The sequence below is a fragment of the Corvus moneduloides genome, chromosome 8 (genome assembly GCF_009650955.1).
Source record: "Corvus moneduloides isolate bCorMon1 chromosome 8, bCorMon1.pri, whole genome shotgun sequence".
Taxonomy (NCBI): Eukaryota; Metazoa; Chordata; class Aves; order Passeriformes; family Corvidae; genus Corvus; species Corvus moneduloides.
This window is the reverse complement of record NC_045483.1, coordinates 12,618,308-12,640,061: the sequence shown is the minus strand read 5'-3', so window position 1 is coordinate 12,640,061 and position 21,754 is coordinate 12,618,308.

Genomic DNA, 21,754 nt, shown 5'->3' with positions numbered 1-21,754 from the left:
TGGTGGGTCAGTTCAGATCACCAGTCCAAGTCCTCACCTATCAAAACCAACTGACCAAAGGTGAGGAAAGGCTGAGCAGTTCTCCACTGGTCAGCTGAATCCAGGATGAACCCAGCTCAACCTGCCACAACGCTGCCATTAGAGGTGGTGTGGAGAACATGGTGGGAGACACAACCCACAGTGATACCAAATTAGGTATTACCTGAAACCACATTCTTGTGTAACCCACACAACTGCTGGACTGCTGGCCTTGGTTTGTTTGTTCTTCTTAAAAGAAACAAATCCACCCGCAAACTACATGGGTAGTGACACAGCAACTACATCTGGACACCTCTAAAATATGACTGCATTCATTTTACAGAAGGGAATTTAATGATTCCAGCAAAGCAGAGAGCAAGTGTTCCATCCAGCGTTAGAAGTCACAGCGCTCTCAGCATCACACACATGCTCCTCAAGGAAATCTGTATAATTTTTCCATTTAAAATTTTATTAAAGAGCAACAGTTCCAATTGTCACAGCACTTCTCAGTATATTTACCTACTAGCTGCTGGTCATAAACATCAAACAGAGAGCCAACAGCTTGTCTGTAAAAAATACGTTCCTCCTCCTCCTCCAGCATTCTCTGCTTGTCTCCCAGTTATTATAACCAAGGTTTACAAATGCATCTTCTGCCACATCCTAAAGGTCACCAAATTCAGGCCCTGGCAGGCAGCCCAAGAGACCGCATGCCATTGCTGAGAGCTCTCCCCCTGAACTCCCTGCAACACACCCAGGAGAGGAGGTCACCACAGCGAGAGGGCGACGGGCCATTCCAGCCAGCCACAACTTCCACAACAGGGCATGCAGGGAGAATCAGCTTCCAAAATAGCCCCAGCCACAGCCACTAAGGGCTTTACAAGTAATTACCAGCTATCTATTTAAGCCGTGCCCAAAGGCAGACAGGAGGCAGCACAGGACACAGAACTTAACACCCCTCAAGCACCGACCTGTTCCCATTTCACTTGGAAGGCAGGGCACTGCCTGCAGCAAGGCTCCTCGGGGACAGCAAGGGCTGCTCGGGAGAGGAGCAGTGTCCCTGCAAGGGTGACAGACTCAGCCAAGACATGCAGCAGAGGGAGTGATCTGGTAAGACCCTAAGACTGCAAACTACAGAAAGGGCTTGTGCTCTCTGAGGGTGGAAAAGCATCTACCCCATGGATATTTCAAGATGGTCCAGATCATCACCACCTTGGTCTATTTTAAAGCTACTAGCCTAGAGCTCTTAGATTCGGATCCGAGAGACGTGCTCATTGAAGGGCTCTAAAAGGCACATTAAACAGCTCTGAAAAAACCGTTGCATGGCTGGCCTTAGGATCGTTAGACAGCTCTGGGTCCAGGTCTTCCAAACAAGTTCAAATCCAAGCTTCCTGCTGTTTAGAAGGGGTACACCACTCTGCTTACCCAGCCAGACACGTAGCAAGATTTGAAGATTTACACCCACAGCCCATGCCAGACTTCCTGTTCTGCCAGCCTCTTCTTCCCATTTCTTCTGCATCCCATCACCACAACACCACATCAGATGCTGACACAGGTACTAAGACAGGACTGCTTCCAGAGGCCATCCACGCCAGACAGCTGATAGTATACACCAATAGTATCCTACAAAATACCCTAAAATCCAGATGGCAGAAGAATTCTAGCAGGCTACCTTTATAATATGCATTCTAAAATGAGGAATCAGTGAAGCAGTTTGAGCTCCTATGTGATGAAACCAGACAGCATCATTTTGTGTCTGTGTCTTGGGATTCAAAAAGCTGAGACTTGAGGAAACCACAAAAATGTGAGTTTCCATAATCAAGCAAAGAAGCCCTGAATTATTTTAATAATCCAGCAGTATTTTGCCGTAGATGCAATGAACAGAGTTTGCAGGCAGGACAAGGTTTGTAGACAGAGGCAGTATCTTTTATTAGACCAACTGGCATGGCTGGAAAAAATAGACAGGCTCTTGGGTACACAAACTTGCATGAGTTTTCAAATTCTAAAGGTTCCTCTAATGAAAAATATTACTTCTACCTTCAGGCTTTGCTCTGATTTATTTAAATATTTCTTTTAATGTTCACACAGCATTAAGTAACAAAAAATTACGCTGAAGGTTTCTATTACACGTACTCCAAGGCAGGCTTACAGCTTAGCAGGCTCCACTGACACTGTGACAACAGCTTGCTGCCCTGAAACAAAACAGTGACAACTGACAAAATATATTGAGAGGGATCTTCACCACCCAAAAGCCTTACTCACACAAAAAGCCTCACGGACCTCAATGAAATTATTCTGTGCTTCAAAGGCATAAAAATCAGCCTGCTTGCGTGTGTAAGAAACCTGGGACCTGGTCCCTGAATACAAATTCCTTCTTCCAAATAAAGGGAGAAAAATAAGAAGGACAGAATCACTCCATACACTTGTAAGCCACAGGAATAAACATCTAAGAGAGCAGGCAGACAGCCAGGCAAGATTCTCAACTCCAAGCAACTGAAATATGATGCATCTTTCTTTAGTTACAAACCTATTTTTGAAATCAATAATCTGTAAATAGCTTCACATAAAAATAGAAATCTTTACATAGATAAAGCATGTCAGAACACATCCCCATAATTTATTGCAAACATGCTCCTTGCTTGTGCTGTCTTAATTAAGAATCTGATAGCATTTATAGTACATGGTTCCTTTTGAAAAGGTATTTAAATCTCAGCTGCAAAGCTTTGATACAGAGTTGTTGCCCAGCACATATGTCTTGGTTCAAAAGAATGTGAGATTTTTATATTTTGAATTAAGTCCATTTGTCAGATTTTGGATGATTTCAAGTATTATCCATAGTGTATTGTTTTCAAATACTCATATAAATTAAATAAAATGTTCTGAAACATTTCTCTTCAAGTTTTACTATTACTTTTTAAATCTTTTTTGGTCAGCAAATATTTAGAAATTTCTGCATCTGATAACACCTGACATGTTCATGCTAAATGCACTGACTGCCTTTTTTTTTTTTCTGAGTTCATCTCGACACTTTGATGATGCAATGTCAAATCAGAGGCACACACACTAAAACACAGAGATGAACAAAACTCTGGTGACAATCCTGCTGTTTCCAGGATATTCTCCGAGAGCTTATACAGCCGAAAACAAAAGCATCCCTAACCTATGCCAAGGTTGTAGCGTACTCACACTGACTCACCGTGCACTACATCTGCCTCTTCTCACATGTTCTGCTTCAAGAATCATTAATACCTTGGCAGCACAGCCCACACACGTACGTGCACAGTGGAAAGCGAAGAGAGAGAATCATCACACCCAATGTTCGCTACTTAAGAGCTTTGTGTCTAGTCAGAGGCTGTGGGAGTACAGACGAGCCTTGTTACGCCCTTGCCGAGCCTAGAGCATCTCCTGGCTCCCTGCTGCAGCACTGCTCCATCTCAAAGTGCTTTGTGGGGTCTCAGCAAGGGAGAAGCGAACCATCCTAAAATCCTGAAGACTGGAAAAAGCAAAGGGAACAGGAATAGAGTTGGCTTGCTCATGATTAGTGTCAAATTCCTGGTCTGGGTCAGGATGTGGCCTCACAAATGGAGCAGGGGAGGGGAAAAGCAATCTTTTCTGCAGCTTAGAGGACTGTCCATGTAAGGGTGGTTAAAAAAAGCAAGTGACTCACTTTCCAGGTGCATTCCGCTCCCTCCACTGAGGGCAGAAGTAGCTTGCACCTTGTTCAGGCTAGACATTTGGGACAGCTAGCACCGGAGGAGGTGAAATCCACTCAGGTTAGCATCATGCCTCCTGTCCTCTGGGATGGACAGTGGAAAGCGGCCAGGACTGTGTCATCCCCCTCAATGGCACCTCCCAGTGCCACTGTGCGAGCAGGGGCTGGGCAGGCTCCTGGCCTCACCAGAAGTGCCATTCTCATACCTGCAATCCCAAAGCACTTCACCAACTCCCATTCACATAACACATTTACGGGCAGCAGAAGTGCTGTCCCCGTTTTGTCAGCTAAGGATAGCAAGGCACAGAGAAGTTAATAACACAGAGCAAGTGGGAATCAAATGCAGAAGTACTAATTCCTCAGTCCCTGTGCTAAAAGTCAGTCTGAGTTCCTAGCGCTGTCAGGATGAATCGGAGATACACTGCATGTTCCTAGCACAGTATACTTTTACACAAATTCAAATTTCAATACTCAGCATCAACTGGCAGACACAGAGAGGTCAGCCTGTACTTCTGCGTGACAGAAGCCACAGAGCAGCAGGCTTCTGATGGGCTCAGACACAGGGATTGCATGGATGCCAAATGACACTCTGATTTTATTCTGACTTGCAGCCCTACACACTAGCTCCGTAAGTTCACATAGCTCCTTCCCTCTCCCCCACAGCCCTGGGATGACAATTCAAACCACTCTTGTCTTTTACTGCCAGCACTTCTGCTTGATGGCCAAAAGCAAACTGTTTCCAAAAGGTGCTTTTAATTAGTGATGCTTTTGGAAAATTACTCTGTCCATGACTTGAGAGATAAGCAGTGATGCTTGTAAATGACCTAAACCAGAAATCTGACTCTTTTTTTCCCCCTCTTTCTGCCTAAAGTTAAGTTCTTCACTTGAAGATCTTCCACTTCTGTGTGGCTGCCTCTCTGACAGCAAGGCTTCACGTTCATGATGGGAGGAAGGGCAAAACACATTCTTCACATTAGAATAGTAAACTACTTCCAAGAGACACTTGAAAGTGTACTCTCACCTCATGGTAATTGAGGTTGGCTTTAAGCAGGATAATTCTGTATACTGATTACAGGGTATTAAAGAGGTAGAGAGCTGCTGTTAAGAACTGTTAAGGTTAACCACAGACATGTAGTGAGCTTGCAGGTGCCACTTGTGGGGTCCAAAGATCCACAGGATTACATTAGATTGGTAACACTCTCCTTGCTCCGTGGATAATACTAACCGTCCTAGCTTCAAGCCTGCAATCTCTGACACTGGCTCTGACTCTTCTGACAGGAAGGGGGTAGCAGTTACTCTCAGACACCATCAGAGTGCTTACATCATGAAGCTGCTTTTTCCAAGAGCGTGCTTCTAGTGAAATTGGTAAAGCATTCCCAGTCATATGTTCATTTGACTATGGTCTGACTGACAGACGATGGTAACTCATGGGCTATTTCTGAATGGGTAAGATATAACAAAGGAGAATTCTACTCATGCCATTTATTACAGGATTTGATCTAATTTCAGGCTGAATTTATCTCTGTCTTAAAGCCAGATGCTAAAGTAATGTCTAGGTATCAAATACGTTGTAAAATGAATTTAACAAAACCCTGCTTATTTTACATGGATTTTTTAATCAGACTATTTCTACTGACAACCATACCCACAGAGTGGCTGTGCAGTCCCTAGAGCTCCAGCAATACTCCAGGACCCAAATGCATTAGACACATTAAAACCCACAAATGTGAGTTTCTTCATGTGTCGATCCATTTCTATCCAAGGACTTCTCTTCTTTCAGGAATTCCAAGAAGCACTAGTTCATTAAAATATATTATGTATTATTTAATTATCATCAATTTTATGGATGGTTAGAATAGAATTTGGAAAACAATGAACTCTGCAGTGCAGCTCTGTGAGGAGCAAACCTCAAATCTGACCCTTTCTAAGTACCATGAGACCACCCATTCTCCTCATCTATCTGCAAATGAATTTAATGCCTTGAAACATGAACTCCATTCTCCAGTGAGCTAATCAGCATATTTTCTACATTCCATGTAGCTCATGCTTCTCACTGTCTCTTCCAGAACTACCATTTTAGTTATTTCCAATTTACTGCTTCTTACAGAGAGTTTGTTTGGGGTAATGCTATTTCTCCACTTCTCTAACTCTGGTGTGCCCCATTCTCCCAGCACTAGAAAAAAAGGAGGAGGACCATACTTAAGGAATGTGAGACTTGACCCAGAAGCACAAGAGCTATGCCACAGAGAAGAATTAGCAAACATGAGCTCTCAAAGAAATGCTGCAACTGCAGGTCAAATATGATCCTTGGATGTACAAGACTACCAAGCAGGACTCCATGTCTCTCTCTGTCACTGACACAAACTCTGCTGGAAAACTGTCTTCAGCCAGCTGTCCCCATTCAGAATGACACTGATTATACTGAGAAAGGAATAATGCTATGAGAGAGAGTAAGGCTGGAGTGGAAGGCTGCCAGTGTACAGAGAGTAGCTCTGCAGGTGATTTGAAAATGGTCTCGAAGCATTAGCACACAGGCAAGCAGCCTGACTGTGGAGGGCTCTCAGTCTAGCAATGACAGAACAAGCCCCGTGACGGGAAGTTAAATAAATCAACCAACACAAAAAATATTAACAAAGAGGACAGTTAACTACAAAACAACAAATTTCTGAAATACTTTTTCCATCATCAGAGGTCTCTAAATAAAGTGTGTGGGTGTTTCAATCAGTCTTTTTTTCACAGAGTCAAGAATTAATGCAGAAAAGTCAAATGGTCTGAGCTATACAGCAGGGCAATCAAACTGAGTATCATGCCTCAGGCTACTCTTCCTCACCTTACACCCCAGTGTCTCAGTGGATATGAGGCTGAGGCACAACCAATATTCAAAAGAAACCTCCAGAGAGTGGTTTCACATGGACAGAAGGTGAATGGATAAATGAAAGCTCTTCTGAGCCAACACCAACATAAACTGTGCACCCTGGTCGCCCTGGGAAACTCACTTCCCTGGGAAAAGGCCTTCAGCAGCCTGCGGCAGCCTCTGCCACAGAGGTTCCCAAACTGCTCTCCAACGGAGCGCCTGCCAAAGCAAGCATGGACCTGGCTATGAAGATGTTCTCACTGCCTTTTGTTTCCAGCTGTTAAATTCCAGTAAGAAACACATAACAAAATTCAAATACTTTACTCACATTGTTTTTCCCGTAAGCAATTGTTCTAGTTGCCCAGAGTCTTGAAAGATTAAAAACTAGAGATGAATTTGACCCATTTGCTGTAATACAGTCCACCCTATAGAAATTATTTATAGTCTATTTATTAAAAAATATTTATCAGCGTTCTCGTAGATTTGCTTTAGCTGAAAATTGGGTGGTTTGTTTGTTGCCAATGCCCACCACAGCAGGAATTCAATGTTTGAATGGTACCTGCAAATATTATCTTTGCTACACAGATGAAGCCTGACAGCATGCCAGCCAAGCTGCAGGTTAACATAAAGATCACAAAAGGCAGAAATGTCAGCATGGAAGTGAACACACTGAGTTCTGCAAATCAGAAATGAAAGTCAAGATAATTTTTTTTATTCCAACTCTTTTTTTTTAACATCAGAACAATGTGCTGGCAAGAAGAGACAAATGTAATCCCTGGTACTCAGCAGACAGAGCACTGCTCCTCATTCTCAAGGGAGACTGCCAGTTTCTCTTCCCTTCAGGTTGTCACCCCTAAGTAGCACCACTGATGTTCAAGCCTGTTCTCGGGTCTATTCCCAACTCAGGACAGCTGAACACTGTGTGAGTCACAGATCCCAAAGGGAAGAACAAGATGAGACGTGCCATCCCCAGAGAGAGAGCTGGGAAGCCATCCTGCCACATACCAATTTCAAACCGAGGAGCAACTGCCACTCTAACCTGCTATTAAGGATTATACAACAGTAGCTCTTTTGGCAGCAGATCAGGGTGTTTCAAAACAATGATGCTTTTCATTAGATTCCACTGTGTTTCGGGAAGCAAATGCAGACATAACAGGCCTTTCCAGAAGCGTGGTAGCAACTGACAAAGTATTTGAGATGCACAGCTGGGCTCAGTGGCACAGTCATTCTGAGAGCATGCAACCAGGACAGCTTGGATAATGCAAACAGCCAAAAGTTCACTTTATCTTCTGAACACGGAAGGTGAGGGAGGACATTTTAATTGTCTTTCCTTACTGACTGAGCTTACTGGTAAAAAAAACCCTCTTGCCTCTGAAGATCACATCCCTGCTTCATTAATATTTTATAGGAAAAGCAAAGATACTGAAACTTCATTCTAGCTTTTTTTTAGTCTTTATAAAGAAGAAGGATGATTTTTTTAGAGACACTTGAACCCTCTTCCCTGCAGGATGGGCTCTCTCTACACATTTATGGGCTACACAAACAGATGTGACAGCAGAATCAGCATCTGAACCATCTCTGCAGGCTGGAAACATGAACTCACGTCTCCCTCCAGCCTCAGCAGAAAGCATTCCCTGCTCAGCCCTAGTGAGGAGAGCCAACTGGCTGGTCAGCCTGAGTCCCAGGGCTCTAGACACAACACTTGCCAAGGGACGTGCTGCTGAGTAAAGAACTGGGGAACACTGGTTCCTCCTTCATTAAAAAAAAGGGATTGAAAATAAACACTGAGATCAACAGCTGAAAACAATCCAATAATTCTGAGAACTGCTCTGTCAAAACCAGTGAGAACTTTCTTTCCCTGCTAAGAGTTTTCTTTTTCAGTGTCATTCCCTTCTCCTCCCAGCTTCTTTAAGGAAAAAGCTTATTAAATGCTCATATACTAACTTGGTCTCTCTTCTTTTTGACAACTTACAGTAAGAGACAGATCTTTGACAAATAAACCCATCTTTCAAAAAACCAGATGACTGTGGAACTATGCCAGACAGCAAAACCAGGGACTTCATACACAGAACTCAGCCAATTTTCAACTTGATATTTGTTCACAAAACCTAAACCAAAATAATGAAACTCCTCAGCTGTAAAGGTCATTGTGAAAATAAATACAGAAATCATTTAGTGAGGAGGATCCTGACTCTCTGCTATCCTAACATACAGGGCTCCAGACACATACTGGCCTAACACAGATTTCATGGGCTTCCTGCTTTCATCCATAATAATGGTTACCCATCTCCCTTCCAAGAAGCCCTCCCGGAGACTTGATCCAGCCTTTCAGGTGAGAACACCCTGCATGCAGACTCGGCTCATCAAAATCAACCCTGGGCTGGCTCTCATACCCTCCTGAAGTGCTCACAAAGGCCAGAGGTACAACTTCTTCCTGCTCAGTGTTCCTCCTAGTCAGGACCTACAGGTACCCCCTCCCCTGAGACACACAGAAGTCCTCTTTCTCCCCAAATCAGAAGCTGCCAGGTACGTAGCAATCATCATGAATATCACAAAGGCATGTACCCAAAACCCTTCCTGCACTCTGTTCTCAGCAGGCAGCGGCTCCCTGCCAACACGAAACAAGCCACACAGACCTACCAACTGAGCAAGCACAAAGATGGAAAATCAGGGAACGTGAAGACTGTAGGTGTTTTGAAGTGCTCTTACAGTGTGAAGTTCCCCCCCCCACAACCTTCCCCCCATAAGGAGCACAATTCATTACTTTCCTGACCTGTTTTTTTAATCAGAGGCAAATATAGTAATTATAGTCTGCCTGATTACAAATGAAATTACAAATCTGTCTTAAGGGCACAATAGTGTCCCCACCTAGATGTTATCAGCCCCCAAATCTCATTTAATCTTGACAGATGTGTAGTACAGCGGCACCACTACAGGAAACTCTACAAGTAAATTAATTTTACGAATACTTGATTTGCAGTATGCCCAAGATCTTCCAAAAGACTGCTAACTTGTACAGCTTTTGTTAGGCATCCTGTGTGACTAAATTAATCAGTAAAATAACTGAACATCTACAATTACTTTGAGCTCTTGCTGGGCTTCTGGCTTCGCTTTGATAACCTAACTGTCTCAGCTTTATCAAGTGATTCCAAAGACCTACATTAAACTGTTTTCCAACTGAATCAACCTCTTTTCCTTGGAAACTTCTTACTATCTTGCCCAAGCAAAACACAACCCACTAAGTTAATTTGGGGAAAACAGTCACCTTTCCACAGGCCCTTCAGTTCTCTAGGTTTTAATGTTAAATCAGTCCTGTTGACACAGGAGACTGTTCCCTGGCAGGAGCAGAGGAGGACACAGAGTGTTGTCTCTGCATTTGTCTCAGCATAAGCAGTTCTCATAAGGAACACAATGAAGTGGCAGATCTACTTCATCAGCTGCAAATTGGGAGAAACCTGCCAGCCTGAAGGGTGAGAGAACGTTAACAAACAACTAAAAAGGCATCATCAGCACATCCCTGTTATCCCAAAACCTGAGATGAGAGTTTCCAACACTGAACCTTCCCTCTGGCCAGGACTTCTCTCTTCAGGGAACCTCAAGTGTCTTGTCGACGTAGACTTGAAGATGCATTCAACAGCACAGTCTCGTCCTGCTGCAGATGAGCAAACAGCTTGGATCCTCTGGATTCTGAGATGCCTTTAAAAACACCTGTCCCTAGCAGAGCAATATGATAGCCCTGCTTCACCCAGGACTTCTTCTTCAGTATGTTACCTGACTTACTGCAACCACTAAAAAAAAGGGCTGACCACACGCCCAGCCAGCACAAAGCCTCCTGGGCAGCCACAGAAATGCCTCCTCCTAATTGCTTTCAAATCAGCAACTGAAAAACTCCCAGCCTTGCTTTGAGTGTCACAACATGAGAACACAGTTCTCTGCATGTTCTAACCTTTCCAATATTTGTTCCTGACCCCACCAGCACACATCGATTTATGAGGACTCACAGTGCATTTTATTACTGTCTTTGTTAATATCTACTCTCTACATGTCTGTGAAGAAAAATGAGTGGTAGATGAGTAAAACACTGTTAGTTTTTCATCATCTGTTCCCTCCTGATTGCTCAAGTTTAGCAAGCAGAGTTTTTTGGCCTTGGCTCATAAAACTGCCAGTGCAATATTGAAAGAGAAGTTAAAACACATATAAAACAAGAGGTTAAGAACCTACCTAATCTCTTATCATATGAAAAAAAAAAAAAAAAGGAAAGGTTAGATTGCAGATGTGGTTTTAACTAGCTCTTAGAAAGACTACAGCATTATTTTGATCAGAAGTGAAAAAGTCCCCAAATTACTGAAGGCTATAGATGAACACTCCATCTCAAACGACAGCAACTAAAACTCTTCCCAATTTGTATAAATTTGCTCATGAAGTATCACATACATCTGCTGATGATTCCAGGAATTACATTTTTAATATATTCTCTATAAAATCATTCTATTTCAACACCACTGTAAGGAACATTCTAATAAACAACAGAACATGTGCAAGACATTCTGCTCAGGATGTCTGTATCTGCACTCACCAAGTGGTTAAGGGTACAGGCAAGCTAATGCCTTCTAGAGGCTAAATTCACATAAGTAACATAAAAAGATTTAGCAGAAGATCATCTGGTATACCAGTCACTGCTTAGGAGAGACACTTTCGGGAAGAGCAAGCATTTTCAGGTAGAGAAGATGGGGTTTGTCTCTACTTACCTGAATCACTTATAGCTCTAGGCAAAAACACTCATCTTTTTTCCCTAGCAGAGCTCTACCCAGCCCTGTCTGCTGAAGTCTTGCTTTTCATTACAGGTGGAATACAGTGGTCTGCTGACCACTTCTTCCTTTAGAGAGACTTGGTTCACGTGTTTGTACTTTCCTTTAGGTTATGCTTTGTATTCCTTTTTTTTCTTTTAACAAAGGTAAGCAATGGGGAAATGCAGCATCCCCAAACACTGAAAGACTCAGAACAGGCTGTCTTGCTGACCTGCCCTTAAACATCACTGGTGCACCGACTGATGCGGGCGGTATGAAGCGGAAAATGAAATTTGACTCCTGCCTCAGTTTCCAGACAGCAGAACTAACAGATGATTTACCAGTCTGGCTTGCTTCTATGCTAAATTCCTCTTTCCAGCTTCACTCCACCACTGGTATCAATGATGAGAAAGCTACAGGAACTGAACTGGAAGAGCAGTTTCCAGGGTCAGTCTCAAGGTAACTGATGCTCAGAACATCTGCAATTACGTTCAACTGATCAGTTTTTTTCTTTAGGAAATGAACTCATCCTGACCTAAAAGAACACACTGAGAACAACACTATAAAAGTGGAACTGAACAAGCAATGAAAAAGAAACAACTATGCAGCTATTATGGGCATCTGTTCTTAAAAACTCTCAGGGAATACTGCATAGGGTGTCAGAAAGGACATGATTTAAGCAGGACACTTGGGACCAAATTTCACAGCCCTTTCCTGTGACTTCAAAGGCCACATACATCTTTGCATAATTTTGGAATGGAATTGCTTTGTAATATCCAAAAAGATCAGAGAGAAACATTTGAAATATCTTTGCCAACATGTTCAGCTATTCCTTTGGGGGAAAAAACAAGGTATCTTGGAGACAGAGAAAGCAAACAAAATCAACATTAAAAGATTATTTATTTTTAATTGCAACTGTTCTATTTACTGACTTGCAAAATTACCTATGCTGCCTGCCCTTTACTAGCACTTACTCTTAGATGTTATTATTGGTAATTGCCGTGTTATGATTACAAAGCTCTGGCATAAACCTCAGTACCTCTTTGGGGTTCTGAGAGCAGAATATTCACATGCTCTTCTCTGACCTCATGTTCCTAATTATTCACTGTGCGTGCCTATATGTAACTCACTACCAACTGAATCAACCCAAACACCAGCTGATTTCAGCTAGTCTAGATAACTCTGGGTGCTTTATGCTAAACCATCTTCAGTCTTTTGAATTCAACTTCCTTTCCAGGTTACTTTACAAGCTGACTAGAAAGTTTCTCTTGTTATACACCACAGCCAGACATGCTGCATTTGATGCAAATGCCAAGAGGACCACAGTCCAAGCAGTAAAGTATGAGCTGATTCCCCTCCACAGCTAACGTTCTCCAAAGGAGATAAGGAATACTGATTCCAGCAGCAAACACTGCCTAAACAGCTAAACGCTTCCTCCTGAACCCAATGGACATGGCTGGGATGCAGCTGTTCCTACCACAGACCCACTCAGAAGGTCTCACACTCCAAATCTGGCCACCACAACTGCCAAAACTGAACCACCCTGGCTGGAAAATACTTTGGGGAAGTGTACTTTCCTGGAAGATTCAGTGAGAAGTTGCTTCCTGAAAATCTAGCAGAGAATGTATCTTAAGTGTTTTATCTATTATACCAATGTTAACAGGGAGAGCTACAAGGCCTGGGTCAAAGCCAGCTAATCCAAAGGCCTGCTCTTAAATAAACAGTGGAAAACCACTCTACTTCAGAGCCTCCTGCAGAAATACATACAGGAAATCTCTGTTTTACCCCTTCCTCTGAACCAACTGTGCCAAGCAAGGTTCAATGTAAGCACATAAGCAAAATAGCAAGTCTTTGAAAATATCTGAAACGCAGCTGGGAGATGTGAATACTCTATAACTAAATTAAGCTAAGTTTAGACCACATAATGACTTCAAGGAGGTTTTGTTTTTAAATAAATCACTTGTGGTGAAAAGAGCCGGAATGGTAGTTATAGAGACCACAACCGCCTTCTTATTTACAGGCTGGCTACAACACGAGCCTGCACTGGAGTACATTCTTCCCACACATCTGTTTCTACTAACTTCACTAACTTTGGAGCCACCTTCCAATCTCCAAAGGATCACATCTCCTTGGACCTCTCTTTCTTCTTCCATCCACCTATAGAAGCTCTGCCCACACATCCTTCAATTTCAAAAGAGAAACCAACAAGTTTCAGTCCCAGCATCATTTCTATAGGTGTCTCATTATTGTGGCTCCTGCTCTCCACATCTGATGGGCTCACATCTTTGCAGAGTTTAAGTCCGTTTGAGCTGGTATGATGCACAGGGTAAGAACCCACTTGTTTTTTTCCTTAGGTGTTAAGAGAAGCATGCAGATGATCACAGTGGGGTCTCCAACCTCTCCAGTTTAGTCAGAATGTTATCTCTAGTGAAACCGCCAAAAAAGGGCTGACTGTGCTGGTTAAGTCCCACAGCAGGTATTCATGCCCAGAGGATGATAAGTTAAGGTCACAGCAAGCCACAAGTTTAACCTCTACCGTGCTGTACCAGACTTGAAAAAGTGACAGGACTAAGAGTTCTGGCACACAGCCACTCACTGCTCCTATGCCTGGGGACCCAACTGGCCAGGATATAAGAGCAAATCTGCTTTTGACTTTATAGTATGGTGCACACACTGTTACACATTCAGGTAATAGTAAAGATTCAACACAGACTGCTGTGGGTTTTTTAGGTTGAATTACTCAGGCTCCCTCCTCGATCTCATACTGCCATATAAAAATATTTCTCCTAATATGGCTTTATACAGGCAGGTCTCCCCAGCACCTTTTTAGCCCTGCAAACACATGCATGAGACTTAGCAACTACATTTATGTAGGCAGGTTTAGATTATCAACCGCTTACAGCGGCTACCTTCAAGACCTATGCAATTTTTTCCAGATGTTGCTTAAGGTTTATTTACCATACATAAAGTTCTATTTATTGTATATGCTGGATTCTCTCTGCAGTTGTGTTAAAGAAGCCAATTCATCAGTATCTACATGATCTCTGTGTAGAGTGCACAGTTCCAGGTTTTAGGAACCATTCTAGTTAACAAGTCATAATGATTTAAAAGCAAAATACAGCTCATTGCTACAAGCATCATAATCATGACACATAGTAATTTCTTTAATAGCACAAAACAGACATTTTAAAATAGGAAATATTTGTATCATGTGCTCTTCAAAGATACTCATAAAGAATAAGATTCAGCACAGAATAGCCAACCCTTGAAGACCCGGATTGTGGCCATTTCAAATAACATTTCAAATTATATTTGTGCTGCTGACAATAAATAAATAAAATTTTATAAGTAGATGCAGTACAGACAACAAGTAAGGAATTCCCATGCACTGGCTTGGAAACATCTCATCCCAAATACATCCCAAAGAGCCAGGCAAGGCTCCCACCTCCCACTCCCAGGCACATTCTGTTCAGTTTTCTCTCCTATTACTCTCCCTGCTAAAGAAGCCACAGCTGTTTTCTATCAGGACACCCAGTGTTTGTGGGCCACCCTGAGGCAGTGACCTGGTGCAGAGTGAGCTCATCCCAAGGCACATCACTCAGGTTGTGCCCTGCTGTCCTCCTTGGTAGAGCTGGAGTGCCCTGCTCTCTTCATGGCTTTACACTGGATGGCATGAGTATTTCTTATCTGAGGCGATTAGTTACTGAGGTGTTCTTCTAAAGGAGCAAAGACAAGGCACAGGCCTGCAGAACAGCGAGCCAGTTCCTATGTTCCTATGACAACTTTCCACTGCAGCCTGGCTGGAGACCATTAATCCACTTTCCCCAGGCCAAGCAGCTTCTCCGTGGTAACGCTGCTTTGTGTAGGATTGTCACCAGTGCCCAAGCAATGGCAAATTCCACGGACTGAACCACCCAGACTCCACAGCACTTCCTAATTTAAAATTCCCGCAAAATGATGGGTTCACTGAGTGCAACTGCATGACCCCACTTCTGTCTCTTGCTCAAGATTTTCAGGGAAAGAGCTGTGGTCAGCCCTTCTTCCTGCACTTCCTTGCAAGTCAGTATCTACAATTCCTGCAGGATTCAAAGGTTGCAGACCCTCTCAGCTTGTCCTGGAGCACCAGACCTGCTCTGCAGCCGGCCTGCGCCATCCCCAGATAACAGCTCATGCTGCAACAGCTCACCCACCCACCTATCACTTTTCAACAAGCATTATTTTATTAAGCTGAACTGCAAGTAAGAGTTATGATGTGATTAAATAAAGCTATCTGCTTTTTCAATAGGCATCACTTAAACACCGTATTCTAATAGTTTGCATCCCTTCTACTTTCAATGCAAAAATACTATACTTGTATATTTTTGAAGGAAATAAAACACTCCTTCCAGTGTTCCCCCAAAAAGCACAATCCCACAATGTTTACCAGTAAACATCACACTAAGCTTTTTGTTTTAAAAAAACCCAAACATTCCCCTGAAAGTTAAAAAAAGTCTAGGATAAATATTTCTAGTGATTTTTAAGATGGGTCTATTAGCTTTCTCTTCAAGTTATATTAGGAATCAAACATGACAAGGAGTGACAGTTCCAGAGGGGTATTATTATCATCATCATTATGATGATTAAAAATTGCCTACAAACTGGAAATTTGCCTGGGAAAGTTTCAGCCTGCATCTGATTTTCGCTAGCATATATCCCAGAATCATCATATAACACTAATGCTACCAGTGCAAATATACTAACAGGCTGCTAATTTCAAACCTCAGCTGAAAACATCTCTCCCATTCTTACAGCTTTTCTCCCCGTTTCTCTCTGCAATTGTACTTAATTCAATGGAGCATTCTAAATGCAGTTCGGTGGTGCATTTTGCCATACAATCTGTTTGAATGACGCTGTACAGAGTAAAGGTTGTATTGTGCTATATAATGAAACCACGTCTATGCTTGAACAAACCCCAACTGCTGTTAATCAAACCAGCAGGTTCCTGAACGATCTTTTGGACTCCGGACTAATGGCAATAGATTATTTTAAATAGCAGTTCCACTCTAAAATATGTTTAGGTTGACACGGGCTGACAGGGACAGTGACAGACTTCCTGAGCTAAGCTGATCGGTTTGCATGTAAAACACCCGGATTTTTCCTCAGTGCTGGAACTGCAAATTCAGCACTTGAACCGAAGATCAAAATGCAGTTTTGAGTTTTGTTTCTGGTTTTCAGTGAAACCATGCGGTACCTGAAAGGACCTAAAAATCCTCGTATGTTCACTTTAATCACTAGTGACAAATGAGTATTTGTATCAATACATTTCAGTTGGTGACAATGTTATTCTAAACTCACAGGGAGACATGTCTAAGTGGCTACTTAGAGAGCATTTTGCAATCTTTGACGTTCAAACAATAAATCTTACAGGGCTAAAAAAAAGTATTTTAGAACATGAGTGATTATGGCTTGGGAGGAATGTTCTCAAGACCACGTCAACGAGGATCCTTAGCGTCCAGCTTGGCAGCCTTTAGAAACACTAGCAAGGGAATAAACTTAATCTCAGTGGTTCCAGGAATTTTCAAAACTGCCTGTGCTACAAGAAGCAGTACTGTCGTATTAAGTCATCTGGTCTATCAGAGAACCAGTGTAGGTTTGTTTCCATCATACATTTTGCAACATTATTTTTGGCACGAAAGGAGGGATTTAAAAAAAAAAAAAAAAGAAGAAAAGCGTAAGCAAAATGCGAGCAAAGCAATCTTGCATTGGTTTGTTTTATTTATTTATTTACTTGGTGCCTCGCTGCGGGCTTTGGGTTATCAGCTCCAGCCTGACACAGCCGGACTGCCAAGAGCAACTCAAACGCAACGGAGCGGGAGCGGTGACAGCGAACCCCGGCCCCGACCCAAGGCTGCCCGGGACCGCGCTGTTCCCTCCGCGCCCAGGGACGGAGCATCGCCGCTCGCCGCCTCTCCCCGCCTCTCCCGGCCGGGCGGCGGCCGCCCCGGGGGAACCTGCGGGCGGGAAGGCGCCGCCGGGACCCTCCGGTCCACGTGGGGCGGAAGGAAAGCGGAAACGGAGGCACGGAGTGCCGGCCCCGGCCCCGCTCACACGCCCCGTGCCGGGGGCTCGGGCGGCGGAGCGGGCACGGAATCGCCGCCCTGCTCCGGGCGGGGGCAGCTCGGGGGGCCGAGGCACGGCGGAGGCTGCCCTGCCCGGGGCGGGACGGAGCAGCGGCGGCTGCCGGGGCAGGGCAGGGCAGGACAGTGCAGGGCAGGGCCGGGCAGGACAACGGCGGACGCTGCCCCCGGGGGTCTCCCCGCGCCGCCCCAGCTCCGGCCGCGGGCTCGGCACCCCCCTCGCCGGAGCGCGCGCCCGGGGGAGGGGGCGCTGCCCCCCCCGCCACCCGCCCCAGCCCCAGCGGTCCCCGGCGCGCTCCCGCCCCGCGCGCGCACCCGCCCCGCGCGCGCTCCGCGCTCCCGCGGCCGCTCTCACCTCCCGCCGCGCTCGGGTGGAACTGCCCCGCACCAACTGCCGCAGCGCCCGCGCCGCCCGCACTGCGCAGGCGCCGCCCGCGCCCCGCCCCGCCCCGCCCGCCGGCAGGGAGCGCGGGCAGTGTGCGAGCCCCGCGCCGGGCGCACGGCCCGGGCCCAGGGAGCGTCGGCAAAGTGCGGGAGCGGCAGCCGCTGCAGGGGGCCCGGCGGCGGCCGCCAGGGTGATGGGGGGGTCTGGAGCATTCCCCGTGTGAGGAAACACTGCGGGAGCTGGGCCTGTTCGGTCTGGAGAAGAGACGACCGAGAGGGGATGTCATTAATGCATATAAATGTGTCAAAGGCGGGTGCCGAGATGGTGCCAGGCTCTTTTCAGTGGTGCCCAGTGACAGAATGATGAGCAATGGCCATAAACTAAACCACAAGAAGTTCCACCTCAACATGAATCACGGAATCACAGAATGGGTCAGGCTGGAAGGGACCACAGTGGATTGTCTGGTCCAACCTCCCACTCAAGCAGAGTTATCCGAGAGGACATGGCACAGGATTGCGCTCAGATGGTTCTTGAACATCTCCAGGGAAGGAGACTCCACAGCCTCTCTGGACAATCTGTACCAGTGTGTGTTCACCCACACAGTACAGAAGGTCTTCCTCATGTTCAGGTGGAACTTCCCATGCATCAGTTTCTGCCCACTGCCTCTTGTCCTACTGCCCAACACCCCTGAGCAGAGGCTGGATCCATCATCTTGACATGCTCCCTTCTGATATTTATACACATCAATGAGGTCCTGTCTCAGTTGCCTCTTCTCAAGGCTGAACAGGCCTCAGCCGTTCCTCATAAGAGATGCTCCAGACCCATGATCTTCTCTGATGAGGAAAAGCGTTATGCTGAGGGTGGCAGAACACTGAATGGGCTGCCCAGGGAGGTTATGGAGTCTCCCTGTCTGAATATTCAAAACCCATCTGGACACATTCCTGTGTCACATGGTCTGGGCGACCCTGCCTTGTCAGGGGAGTTGGACTGGATGATATCCAGAGGTCTGTTCCAACCCTAACAATTCTGTGATTCAATGTGGCAACTCACAGAACAACTGCACAGCCCCCCCCAATGGCTTCCTCCAGGGCCTGGCATCGCTCTGGACAAAATCTCTGGGGCTGCACCCCCAGCCCTGCACCTCCCTGGCCTGCCTGAGTTCCCACAGTTCTGTCAGCCTCAATGTTGCTGTGCGACACATAATGCTCATTTTCAAAGTCTGTTACGAGGCTATGTTGTGGTAGTTTGCCATTGAATTACAGTACCTTGAGCTAGGAGCTTTTAGAAGACAGGTCAGTCTACTTTGACATGAGCTCCCCATGCCGCACAATGTTCATTTATTTTTAAGCTCCACGACAGCTGAGGGAGACAGAGCTTTGGTTACAATGATGCGATTAATCATTGATACTTTGGGGAGTACATCTGCATCATGGGCTGGGACAAGGCTGGGGTCAGTGTGTGCCCCATGTGCTGCCAGGAGGATGGTGAGGAGGTCCCTGTGCAGCTGGGGGTGGTAGGGGGTGCTGGCTGGGGGCTTGGGGGACAGTGACCACAGCAACGGGCAGAAGTGTCCCGCCTGCCCATCCCAGTCTACTGTGAGCACAGACTGCATCCCTCACACCTCCAGACATGGCCATTAGGCTGGAGAGGCTGAGGGGATGATTGTGCAGAGCAGAAACTGCCCTGTGGTGGCCCCCCAGTTGTGCCATGCTGGGTGAGCACTGCCACAAAAAGTGCAGGGCAAAATAAGCATCCCCAGCAAAACAAGCCTCCTTTTTCTGTCTGTTTTTTCCTGACCGTGTAGGCCTGGAAAAGGCTGCACAGAGGGGTCCTGGCCACTTCAGGTTGATCCCTGCCAGCAACAAGGGTGATGGCAGCCATCCATCTACCCCACCTCATCCAGGCCCATGCTGCTGTGCCAAGCCACCAGCACATTCGGTCTCCTTTCCCATGCCTCAGTGGTGGCCAGAGGCTGGGAATGTCTCCCTCACTCTGGCAGCAGCTCTTCTGTCCCCACTGCCATGATGCTTCCTTTATCTGCCCAAGGATTCCCTCAGCTTTTCCTATTACCCTCTACTCTGTTCCAGGTGATAAGGCTCTGCCACCACCCGCTGGCACAGGGACACGCAGCTGGGCAGGGTTTTGCTGACTCAGCCGTGCTTGGCCTATTGTACCTCTCCAGGCTCTGTCAGCCTTGCTCCATGCCTTTCCAAGGGGAAACACCCAATGACACCAGAACCATTAGTTCAGGCTGTAGCAAAGCCCATTTTCAGTGCCAAGCCTGTGGTGGGGAGGCATTGCCTGCCAGGGAAGCTCAGCCTGCACTTCCCACTGCCCTGGGACATCTCACAGGACCTGCACAGGGTACCCAAGCAAGAGTTTTCACTTGGAGATGCAGCCATCTGTATTTGTCATTTCCATGCATCCTCGTGGCAGGGCCCCTCCTGAAATGTCTGTCTGTGCATCTTTCCAACACATAACCCCAGAAGAGTCACTGAAGCCAACAAGGATGACTAAAAGTGTGAAATGGCTTTTCTGTAAAGGAAAATGTAATAGACAAAAACCTTTCAGCCTAGGAAAGAGGTGAAGTGGAGTAAGGCAGACATCTGCAAAATTCTGCACGGGGAGATGGGGAGAAACCATATTCCAGCTCTTCCACTGTGTCCCACAAGCCAGGGATGTGGAATGAAATTAGCTGGCAGCCACTCTGAAACACGGAAAAAGATTATGTTTTTTCATAGAATGCACTTTCAAACTGTGGATTACAGAGCACAATGGCATGCAGGACGTGAACTTGTACTGATTAGATAAGGGCCAGCAAACAGAGATGAGATGTGACTGCTGTCTAGGGAGCCCCAGAGCTGCAGACAGACAGAACCAGAGAAGTTATACCAAAGAAGCATAAATCTCTCACTGTCAGAAACAAACTCCTGAGTTAGAGGGATCCAGTACAGCCATTTTCCAATTTTTGTTAGTGTTTGTGTGTGTGCAATTAAGCAAACGCATCCGTGTTCCTTACGTATATGTTTACCACTTGCATATGTTTTCTCCCTGACTTTGCTGCCCTTATCCAAAGAGCTCTCCCTCTTGCAGGGGGTCAGACCCATCTGTGCCACAGGAGATTTGGCAGCAGCCTCCTGGGAGACACTGGGATCTGTCCTTTTCCCACTGCTGGCAAGCATTTCCCTCTCACTAAGCTGCTGTGGTGAGGCTGGGTGGTGAAACAGCTCCCCAGAGCATTACTTTCATGGGCTGTGCTGGCCAGGAGGTGTGTGTCCTACTGCTGTGTGTGCACAGCTCAGAGTACAGCTTTTCCCTGTGACTCACAAGCCCAGGTAGACTGCAGCTTGGGAGATAAGTTGTTCAATGAGCCTCATCAGCAGGCAGATGCTGATGTGGAGAGTATCACAGAGCTTTAAGGAGTCCTCCTGCTGTCTCACACACAAGGCTTGATTTTTGAAGTAACTAGGAGGTACAGAATGGTCCTGGTTAATTTAATCCCTAATACAACCCATCGTTGTTTCATTGGTGTACAATTCTTAGCTATGGGACTGTTTCTCTTTGGGTTTCTGCTTGTTTTCTACCCTTACAAAATTCCCCCTGATGCCATGTGTCTCTATGTCTCAACAGTTACTCAAGTGTCAAGGTTTCCTGATGCTGAACACATCACAGGCACTGCCCTGCTTTTGGTTTGTGCCCACTTCCAGCTTGTCATCTCATTTCAGGTCTGACATGCCAGTGTCCAGTTTGTCTCCAGCCATAGAGTCACATCCTTGTTCTGCATGACAGCAGCAGCCACTGTAATTTAGTGACTCTGACCCCTTGTGCTCAATCAGCTACACAGTCCCAGCAGTCACAACAGCAACTGGCATAGGTCTCACCTGT